The sequence below is a fragment of the Manduca sexta genome, chromosome 16, assembly GCF_014839805.1.
Source record: "Manduca sexta isolate Smith_Timp_Sample1 chromosome 16, JHU_Msex_v1.0, whole genome shotgun sequence".
NCBI lineage: Eukaryota > Metazoa > Arthropoda > Insecta > Lepidoptera > Sphingidae > Manduca > Manduca sexta.
In genome coordinates, this window is record NC_051130.1 from 5,446,335 (window position 1) to 5,458,555 (window position 12,221).

The following is a 12,221-nucleotide window of genomic DNA, read 5'->3' on the forward strand; positions in this document are numbered from 1 at the left end:
TTGCTCGCAGCTCCATATCGTGAAAAAATCTCGCTCTATACTTTCTCGGAATAAAAAGTAGCTTATGTAGTATGCCTATACCTTTCCAAGGTCTCAAACCATCTCCATACCAAATTTCATTGACATCATTTGAGTCGTTCAGTTGTAAAAGCGTAACATACAGAGTTATTTCCACATTTATGAGTATGGATTTAAGTGTCAGCTTCAGTTTAGTGAAGGAAGTGGCTTTGGCATGGCATTTCATGCCATCTGTCACATTTCAACAGGCCGGCATAATTATGTGGACTAGCGTAAATCATCTCTCATCAGTCGACAATATCTGGAACCTACTCTAATTTCATCAGAGCCTCCACAGGCCAATGTGACCCCACGGTCACATTGACGATCCCAAATTTAACAATAAAGATTGTCGATAACCCAATAAAATCCATATCCACGTTTCTAATCAGCTTAACATAATTTAACCCACTATCAGGTGCTCTACTTGTTGAAAAAATAGCTAGCGAATACATTATGCCGCTATTTGTTTTTTGTAGAAATAGATACTTTTTTCTGTCTTGCGAGGCTTAATGTAAAATTTGTAAGCGGGCTTGGGATTCCGTGACCTCTTTTTACATGCCCATTTCAATTGCAGATTTTATTAGTTAGATTAGTGCCCTTTAGTAAGGAATGCACATGAATTTTCCTAATCAAAATTAAAGAATCAAAGAATTTACATGATTTGAAATCTGGTTTCTATATCACACAAAAATGTATGGTATTATAATAGTGGCGTCATACACTATACAACATTACCTAAATATGAATACAAACACAAATACAACAGAGCATTATACAAATATACAATAAAACGTAGATATTTTATATTAATACTGACCTCAACAACAATCAATTACTCCGAAATCCAACAAAATTCAGTTACCAATATTTAATTTCGAGATTAGCGAACACGATTTTGTCTGTCGACCGTAAATACATGCAGATCACGATTGGTTCGACTTTTCACACATGAACTACTAATAGCCATTTCTATTATTACCGATATTACCAAACGTGACACTGAGCACCAGATGTCGACAAATACAGTGACAAATTGGGCGCACTTTAAAATATATGGTGTTATTCTTCTCGACAGTTTTATTGTGCTTGCAAACATCCGACTGGAACTTTAATTAAATGTAAATAATGTTACTAGACCGAACGCTGTTGATTATCAGGTTTCCGGCAAGTTTTTACTGGTGCCGGTAACTCTTGCAAGTAAAATATTTTTTGTTATCACAGACTGGTCAGCGGATTTTGATTATGACTTGTGAATTTGGATATAAACATTGAAATTGTTTTAATAAATTATTATTTTCGGTGATATCAACTTCATAACAGTTTTAATCTGTAAGTTGATAAGTGATGATAAAATTAAACATGTTAAAACACAGAACAAGAACTATACGAAAATATGTTCATAACCTACCTCTTATACTCAATTTCAATTTTAGGTTTATGGTTACCAAAATACGAATAGCGCAGTCATTGCCTTCAACACTTGATCAATAACCTTTCTTTATGAAATATTGGAGATAAACATATATTATATGGATTAGATCTTGTTAAGTAGAAATCTGGAATGCGTGGGCGAATGTTGCCACACCGGTGTCAAGGGATACACGTCACTGTCTGGGTTTGGATAAGCCGGCCTGTATGCGTTCGGATTGGCCACCGTGCACTTCATATTTATGGCATACAAGATAGGTTTATTTTTAGATCGGTAGCAGACAATGTACTCTACATTGTTTTCACATTAAGTATTTTGTATGAAATGTTTTACAAGACCACGAAATAGTTTTTTATGTTAATTGGGTTATCTGCTTTAACGTTTTGATTAGTTCAAAAGTTTCCTTTTCTCTGAAACAACTATTGATTTGTGTATTTGTCAAATTGTTACTAAATATTTATTATCCATGTTTACCACCATTAGGTCGGTTGCTAAAAAGTGCCTTTGGAATTAAGTCCGCCCATACATCTCTCGTATATAAAGTGTATAAATAAGTAAATTTATTACCAAATTATTTTGTTATAACTATTGTGAGGTTAAGTAGTCTGGCAGCAACGCATATAATAATGTATTTAATTATTTATTAATAGCGTATCCTGTCTCATAGCCGACACCACAGTTTCTTATGAACGTTCCACAACTTTTGAATTATTTCCTTTCAAGAAATGTTTGCACATTATGCCTATACTCGTATTATGTCAGCTTATATTAGCGACTAGCTTTTGCCCGCGGCTCCGCCCGCGTTATAAAGTTTTTCGGGCAAAAGTTTTCCGTTATAAAAGTCACGCTATATATTTTCCCGGGAGCCTATGTTCTTCCCAGGGTCTCAAACTGTCTCCATACCAAATTTTATCCTAATACGTTGGGTAGTTTTTGAGTTTAACACGTTCGGGTAGACCGATGCAGCGGGGGACTTTGTTTTATGATATATTTTTGTAGAACTTTTTAAGAGGAACAATCCCGTCATACATTATTGTTGCATAACTTTAACCGTTTACGCAGCGCACGCAACAGAAGCTCTCAAAACTAATAAATTGTCCCCGTTTTTGCATCATGTTTCATTACTGCTCCGCTCCTATTGGTCATAGCGTGACGATATATAACCTATAGCACTCCAGGAACAAAGGGCTATTCAACACAAAAATATTTTTTCAGTTCGAACCGGTAGTTCCTGAGATTAGCGATTACTGCTCCGCTCCTATTGGGCATAGCGTGATGATATATATAGCCTATAGCATTCCAGGAACAAAGGGCTATCCAACACAAAAAGAATTATTCAGTTCAAACATTTCTGAGATTAGCCATTACTGCTCTGCTCCTATTGGTCATAGCGTGATGATATATAGCCTATAGCACTTCACGAACAAAGGGCTATCCAACGCAAAAAGAATTTTTCAGTTTGGACCGGTAGTTCCTGAGATTAGCCATTACTGCTCTGCTCCTATTGGTCATAGCGTGATGATATATAGCCTATAGCACTTCACGAACAAAGGGCTATCCAACGCAAAAAAAAATTTTCAGTTTGGACCGGTAGTTCCTGAGATTAGCCATTACTGCTCCGCTCCTATTGAGTATAACGTGATGATATATAGCCTATAGCACTCCACGAACATAGGGCTATCCAACGCAAAAAGAATTTTTCAGTTTGGACCGGTAGTTCCTGAGATTAGCGCGTTCAAACAAACAAACAAACAAACTCTTCAGCTTTATATAATAGTATAGATATACATACATATATTTTTACATCACCACTATACACTAACGACGAATATATGATATAAAATACAACTTTATAACTCATGTCGTAAAAACTGTTATTCCCCGCGTTAAATATGGTGATCATATTTAAAATCAGTTCGGTTTCAGTATCGGTGCACGTGCACGTGGTTTATCCAGAGTCCTGAGTTCATTGCACCCACAGTTCCTAGAAGATAACTTAATGCGAGAAAACACATTCCCCAAATAGAGCCCGTGACATTTATGATAATATTTGGACACTTGACTAATGAACTATATTATTGATGATGTTTGTACAGCGTATGTATTAATGGAATTAAAGTCGTTCCAGGTAAATCCAGACATTTAAAACGAACGCTCCTATATATAAACTATCTTTTCTTTTATTTATGTACACTTACTAATTATACCATCTATTCCTGTACTGCCGTGTGTACTATTTTCAGCCATCTGGTCCAGAGACATTGGCCAAATAAAGATTTTTTACTTTCTTTATTTATACAACTGCGACCTGACGGTACATATATCTCGTCTATAGAATCTAATTTTATAAAGAATTTATTTTATCTGCTAAATCTGTACAGTTATCGTAAACCACTGATATGAACTGACAATAATAAGTACTTTAGACGGCATGTTTAGATAACTTTCTCTGACGGACGATGACGTAACTAATACAGCGGATTGTGTTACTAAATGTCAGCAATGTGTACTATTAAAAAAATATACGTATCTAAATTATATTATTCCCGAAGGTCTTGAATAGCATGAATAAAATAGGTTACAAAATTTTACGTAAGGCATCGAAGTCCCAAGAATTTATATTGAATCGAAAGCCAGACGTAGGAATATAATATACCGATCTGGAAACATGCGTGTAGCGATCTGGATAGTGGATAACATGCGTTTTAGGAATCGATACAAGGGCGTCTGGCATAACAGCTGACACACGTTGCCAATAGATGCTATTGATTTTATCAATACGATAGTTATGCACGTCCTGCGGTGCCATAAACTATCCCATCTCACCAATTGACCAGCAGCGTGCCGTAGCAATCATGTGGGGTGGCAACTGTGACCTTAATTCGTAATAGATCGGCGGAATACATTTATGGGCTGAATTAATCACTTTATTGGCCACAATTACCGGCCTTGATGATACGAACGTGAAACGCGGCTCCGCGCCTCACTCACGTTGAATGTAGAGCGTGTGTTGACCTGTTTGCACCTAACTGATAGAGTGTTCACCTTTGCCAAAAATGTAAATACGCTTAATGGTTCCTGGGCAATAATAAATATTTTCGAATGTGTGCTATTACTGAGTTTAATGGAGATTTGTCAAATTACTCCTAAAACAATACGCAGTAAAGAAGGTTGCTGATCACGAAGTTCATTTCTAGAATATTTATTTGGTCTTTTTACCTCTAGTTCTATGCGTAGTCCGTCTGCCCAATATTATCTATTTCGCAAGCAGTACAAAACTTGACAGTGACACCGTCGCCTCATGTCTCTCTTGACGTTAAGCCAATACATCCAGCCCACCTGCGCGGCGGTCGGCCAAAGTATTTGTTCCCAAAGTATTCCTGTCATCAGCGTCTAGCCTATCTTCGAAGTCTGTGCAACGTATTTCATATCAAAGTGTACAGTGCAATTTCTGTTTTGTTCCAACGCTCTTTAGAGAAAATTAAATAGTTGGGATTAGTATGCTGTGTCATCTGGTGCTGTATTTTGATGGCTTAGTGCTATCTAATTGCAACTGTAAGCGTGCATTTTGTATCTAGACCCTCGTTTAGGTATAACATCAGTATCTTTTTTCTCTTAGTTTCTTTATTATAAGTATGTGTTCCATATTTCTACCTCTGAGGCAATAAATCATATTTTCATTGTATCTTCTTTGTATATGCTGGAATTTCTGCAGCATACAGTATAACTAATAAGTTACGCATCAAGTTAATGACCTGATGAGTAAAAGGGAAGGTTCACAACCCGTTAATACTGATCAATGACGTCAGGCCCCTAACCGCTCCGGAATTTCAAACAATGATCCATTTCAACGGGCACGTTGCTTTGTTTGCGGTCGGCGGAAAAAAAACAAATTACAGAAACAAAAACATTTGGGTTACTTGGCGAGTTGTAGGTTATTTATTTAAAGGCGTTTTTATAGCATTATTACGTGAAATTGTGTAGAAATGTTTCACGGCGCCACGGCGGCCTCGTACAAACGACCAGCACGGCTGTTAGCCTGAGTCATCATAATCTAGACCAGCGTAGACTCGGAATTAGAATCATTAATGCGAGCGCAACTGTGGCAAATAAACGCTAAATTATTGAGCAGCATCAGCGTTGCGGGCACAATTTGCTGAGTTGATGTCGACTGCGGACTTCGGGTTATAACAGCGAGTAAGTTTTGTTATGCTTACAAGGTTAAAGAAAATATTGCTAAGAACATCTTTGTAATAAAATGACCTGTGGTACCTTTTTTGTGTTTTTAATATAGAATTCGTAAAAAAGAGACGTTGGCTTGTTTTGGGATCGCTTTTAAGTGTTAAATTGATGAAATTTATTGCAATAATAATAAACTGTTTAATAATCTCAGCACTATCTTATTCCACCTTATTTTTTCTCTCAATTTCTCACAATGTTACAGAAAATATTGACGTTCTACGACTGACTGATTGCCTGACGTCTGTCTTTGGAGGATCCAGTTTGAGGTAAACCGAGTTATAAAAATCTTCAAATGTAGGCAAACTCCTTGCGCCACTTCACTTTTCTAGTATTACAGGCGCGACGGTACGTTAGCGCTATTGTTAATTCGTGAGGCAGTTTTAAGGCTAAAATGTCGAGCTTCGCGGTTACTTTTTAGAAAAAATATATTCGAGGCTGTGAGGTTAGAGGTGCAGAGGGCGTATACAAACTATGTACAGAGGCCGTAGCCAAAATAAATATGGGAATAATATTTTATCCTAATATTTTTTTCGTAGGGATGTGTACGTGGATGTGTTAGTTACCCATGTATTCCCATACATGGGTAACTTAAGCGTTAACGATTGCAGAAAGGCAACAGCTCTAGGATGGTTAAATAAATTTTAGATAGTTTTACGTTATAGGTCGTAATGAATATGTTTTATTAACTTTGGTTTGTATCTGAACACAAATATATTCATAGAAAAAACACCGTTCTCAGCTACTATAGAAGCCGAACAGTTAGACCAAAAAAATGTTAAGTAAAAAATATGCCGCTATGTTACAAAAAGGCCTATAAATATCAATGACTCGCGGAGAGTAATGAATTAATCATTACCAGCAACTGTTCTAAATTCATGTCATGCTTTTTATCTCTGGGATTTAGTGATAAGGATCTTCTATTTTGACGATGCAATGTTTTTGATCGTATCGGCATTTGTTATATATTTTTAAAAAACAATACATGATTTGAATAGGATTAGAAGGTATATTTACGGTTTCAGAAAGGCGTGTTGTCGAATATTTGTGTCGACTGAATGGGCATGAAATTGAAAATAAATATGGGTCTGTAGCCACTTACCTAATTGTTATGCCTTACCCAGCGAGCATATAATCTGGGCTAATAAGACCAAGAATAAAGTACACCGTTCCGATTCAAAAACACACACATACTTATGAAGAAAAAAATGTAACGCCCCGGCCGAAAAGTAACCAACGAGGTCAAGCAAAAATACCTTGATCGGCACTGCGGTTCAATCGAGTCTTTCATAAGCGAGCCACACTTAAATAGGTAACTGTACGCAAATGAGAAAAACCGGGTCAAGCCGCACTCGTGTGACGAGTAACTGGCATATTGAAATCGGCCCAGTCAGTAACTGACGACGATACACCTTGATAAATAACTAGATAAATCACATTGTAGCCATAATTCCTAAACATTGTTAGGAATCAACAACTTATGTCTTAGAACGACAAGCGCAGTTAAAATCCAAACCCCATGCAGTTTTATTTTTTATTTTCTGGGAGGTTATAATACTGTTTTAAAGCAATGATAGCGTTTAACATATGGCGAACGACTAGCTCGTCGCTTGATTCGGTTGCATGAAACAGCAAAGACCTGAAATAGTTCCGGGACATTGCTAAGACGAGCCTAATCTCGTCTTAGCAAAGGCTGGGTGGTTTAACGGTGAGATAAAAGAATGGAACAAAGAGATAACGGTACTTACATTATAATGTATGCGTGATACTGTGATTCGATGTAGTCGAATGCTAAATAGTTCACAGTATAATACTCCGTAAATTGAGTTGTATCTCATTACCGTTCTCATAGAGTAGTCACGAACAAAACTACACTTTGAAATTAAACTGTGTAACTCTAATTAAACTTTTTATAAGAATGCGACCGCGCCTGTAGGTGCTTGTTAGACGTTTGTTGTTATTTTTACTTGAAAACATGGAATCTTTAAAAAAGGAAATGTAAAGATTTTTCTTGATACAATACGCAAACTAACGGACAGTAGAAAAAATAATTGATTGTTTAGTGTGTTCAAATGCACAAAATTTTTCCGCATACAAAAAAAATATCAATACTAATATCAGCCCTGTATTGTTCCACAGCTGGGCCCAAGCCTCCTGTACCATAATTTTATAAAAAAAAACTGTTCAGAATTGACCAATGACTAGAAATCACAATAACATACGCAATGTATATTGTTCTGGCGAGTGGGCCTAGCAGAAATATTTTTATGCATGCGACCCATATCCCGGCGCTGACATTTAAACGGCACATGGCTCGCAATATGTATTCAGATTATTTCAGGTGAGGATGTCGACCTCGGCTACTTATAGTGGAATACTGAGAAATAACATTACTCACGTCTATAGCTATTTGTTGATGTTAACATTTGCCTGCGCCAGTTTCGTTATAGATCAATGCATTCGTTAAGCCTATATTTCGGAATAACATGTGGGAACATCTGGATGATTATGAAACAATTATGAGCTTTAAGGAATTCTTCACTTTAGTTCTAGCTTCACTTCCAATGATTTTTTTCTTGTCATTAATTTAGGGGTGGCTCCACGCTTCATTAAAGTAAAATATTACTATATAATATTGATAATTTATAGCGGTATTGTATTGTTAGCGTTATTGTGTAAATTCTAGATACAAGTCCGAAAAGATCCCGTTTTGTTACAGTCCAACTTAACAAAAGGACTAGTAATTGTATTAACCGCCGTCTCTAACAAACTCTAAGGTAACCTCAGGATAAAATGAATAAAAGTGATTTCAGTTCAGTGTATAGTATCATCGATTTGCTTACTCGCTGCACGCCATCCAACATCCGTACAAATAAAACGAATAATGTTTGTCTTAGCGTCACGCCATACATTTCCTCGTATTTTTTTTCATAATTTATATTCATGGCTAACTACTAATACTATCGAGCATAGTTAGTTTCCTGTTAGGTTTCTGGTCAAATTTGTCAAATAATCCTATATTTATTTAGCTATTTTTATTTGTAGTTTGAATGCAATTATCATTTTTTAATAATTAATGATACCACTTATTATAGTCTCTCATACATTATTTAGCTAAAGCAAACTTTTCATTTCCCTGAACTATACCAATTACATGTCATTATGGATTTAATTAGAATATCAATAATTGAGTAATATCAAGTAATTATACTGCTGCATGCTGATATGGTAATTACACAAATTAATTACATAACACAACACAGATGATTAATTAATTTAATAGGCTTGTAAAAGAAAACTAAGCAATTATTGTTATCAAAATTATGTGGTTTGACGAATTAATACAAATTCCATTTGATGTAAACATTATATAAGGGAGTAAATTTGTAGCTAAAGCATTTGATAACGCATCATTCTAGATTAGATAAAAAATATAAAATGATGCATCAGTGCAATCATTCAGGTTGGCACAATTTTATTTAAATAGGTTTAGGGTCTTATTTTGATAAAACTATAAGTTTATTTTAAGAGTAAAAAATGAGGAAAATCTTATCACTTGGAAACCATTTTTTTAAATTAATAACAAGGAGCTGCTCGCAGTTTTGCCCGAATGAAAAGCCTTTCCCGATACGAAAGACGCACAACTGCGACATCTATTTACAAAATATATAAAAAAAATCCTTTTTTTCCATGGGAGCATAATAACAGGTAGCCTTTGTGTTAATTCAGAACATGTTATTACCATTTGCCAAATTTCATCAAAATCCATTTAATTGTTTCTGTGTTTAGTTCTAACAAATATCCAAACATTTCCCAAACTTTTGCATTTATAATATTAGTAAGATGTAAGAAATGATGGCACAAAATATTTACTTGAACGGGGAAGCAATAGTTTTATATTCAAGCAAATACTGAGACAGTTATTAGGGTCCATATATTTACACATTAAAGTTCATAAAAAATTGTCCATTGATACATTTCTATTCTCCGTAGTGATACATTTCTATTCTCCATTGCATTCATCATCGGGCTGATTTTAAACAACATACGCCACATTGATTAAAACATAAAACTTAAACAATAATTTATCAACCAGGATATTCAACATGCTATTTCAATAGTTATGAATGGGTTCAGCTTTTAATTAATACAATATAGGTAAATTATTTTAATAATTGCAGGAACTGATAACAAAATAAATAACTAAGTCTTAATTAATTTATTTCCTGATATGCTATGCATTTAAAAAAAATCATTATGTTATAGGAATTAAAGCTATGTGCGATTGTACATGTGATCTCACTACCTTGCTATTTTAAATACAAGTTTGTGAAGGTTTTTGAACGTTTGTTGTACTGAATGACTTTGGATGAAATTTGGCACACAGGATTGTGGGAAAAAATGCGTATACAAGTAGGTTAGGTATGCTAATCCAAGAACTTATGTTTATTAGTAATAGGATTAACATGGGTAGATAATCTACTTGTATAGGTTTTTTATGGCAGAAAAAAGGACAACACAACTTACATGCCATATAAGTATACGACGTACATACATGTGTATATTCTTTAATTAAAGTACGTAATAAGATATGTTTTTACCTGTAATATAACTTTAAAAAAACGAATTGTATTTTTTGTGATTATTTTCACCCTAAAGTTACATCGATAGTTTAACAACTTATTTTTTAAAAAGAATATTTGATTTATTACTAGCAGCTACTTATTGCTGAGTGCATAAAAAACGATCATTATATTGAACCTATAAAGCATAAAACTAGGTAATTAACCTATATATTAAAATAATAAGATCAATATGAAATAAAATGTTACTCCGGCGTGTACGAGTTTCAGGCGTTTTCTAACATAAAAATAAATAAATAATTGCATAAATGTGATGCTAGAGTTATGACTTGAGATTAGAACGAGTATGCTTTATGCGTCTCCTCGCTTGCTTACAAATTTTGATAAGATTGCAGAGTTCCAAAAACGCTAAGTGGGTGGTCTTATTCTAACTTATATTAATAATATTATTCCATTCATGTAAAGCAATAAACTATAACTTATTTGTTACTAGAAAAGTACGTAAATGTAAATTTATATTTAGTTAGTAAAATTTTGCACATGACTGAGCAATGAACTTACAATTTCTCAATAGATAGCCAAAAAGTGCATAGAGTGATTTGTGTTTCACTTACCGTGTACTTCGTTTGTTCAGCGTTATAATGAAATAAAATAAACAATTTTCATTCATAAACAAAACACTACATACACTTCCCAACGAATAAGTCCTCAATCCACCACTCCTCTCCCCGGGGCACTGTATACGAAAAATTAAAAAACCAAATCTACTACCCTTCTTTGCAAGAATTGGAAACAGGGGCAACAGATTGGTAAAATGATGTTTTGTCTCGTTGTATAACAATTGGATAAAAAGAGACAACGAATAAATAGGTATACTGGATGTAGACGCCACTCCCTGACAAATTATTTGATACGGCAACACTTAAAAATACACTACCGCCATCTATATTTTAAAACATATGGTGGTTAACAACATCTATTGGAGAATAGGAGAAAACATTTTGGAGCCTGCCATCTGTCGTCGAGTAGCAATATTATTCATTTGTTTAGTGAGCTACCAAGGTGAGGATTTCATACATTATTTTAGAGAAAGCGTCCATTAAATTGAACAACAGATGGTAGAAGCTTACACATTCGAAATAAAGAAAAAGTTTTAGAAAATCATAATTTATTTTTTATTACAATGTTAATCTTCAAAGTTTATTAAACATTTGTTTGTTTCACAACAGACGTACATGAATAGCATTATTATTCTTACATTGATCTTTTAATATGAATTGATTCAGTATTTTTTTATGTTTACACGAATGAGATGTCGAAATAAAACTAGATTTTGGATTTTATCATATATTTAAGAAATATAAAGTTGTCTAAGATTAAAGACAGCAGCTACTTTGCAAGAAACATGACATAGCTATTGCCTATTTCACACCAAAAAAGATAAATCACTACTATAATGAACCGTAAATAAATGCAGTTGTATAATAGTTAATACTACTCATTATGCAAAGAGAGTTTGCACGTCAGGATAATCAAAAGGCTATAGCAAAAAAAGCTCGCCACGAATTCAACGAAAGGTCTGTACTATAAGGCTAGTAATGGATCTATCCTCTCCTACCACGGTCTCCATAACCAACCACTAGGTATAGCCCCCTGAGGCAATTCTTGTGCGCTCGGTCTGTACACCGAGTGGTCGGCTATGCACGGGGGTATATTTTTCGCAGCCATAAGTATACAGTTAATTGCGTATACCCCTGGTTTCCCAATTCACATTAAGGCTTACAAGGGCTCGCGAACATTTCCTATCCTTCTCCCACACTTCCCAGCTATCCTCAACTTTCCTCCTATCCTATTTGCAGGTCTCTCACGTGGTTGACTACGGGATCCGTTACCAAAAAAAAAAATACATG

The 12,221-nt window shown here is 34.8% G+C and overlaps 1 protein-coding gene across 1 annotated transcript in view; it reads right to left on the reverse strand.

Annotated features, from left to right (window-relative positions):
* LOC115443236 (dystroglycan) overlaps positions 1-11,156 on the reverse strand; it is a 119,515-nt gene extending 108,359 nt beyond the window's left edge. The window contains exon 1 of the mRNA XM_037439065.1: positions 10,926-11,156. The gene's annotated coding sequence lies outside the window, so the exon portion shown is untranslated. The remainder of the gene's footprint in view (positions 1-10,925) is intronic.
* Positions 11,157-12,221: the final 1,065 nt, after the last annotated feature.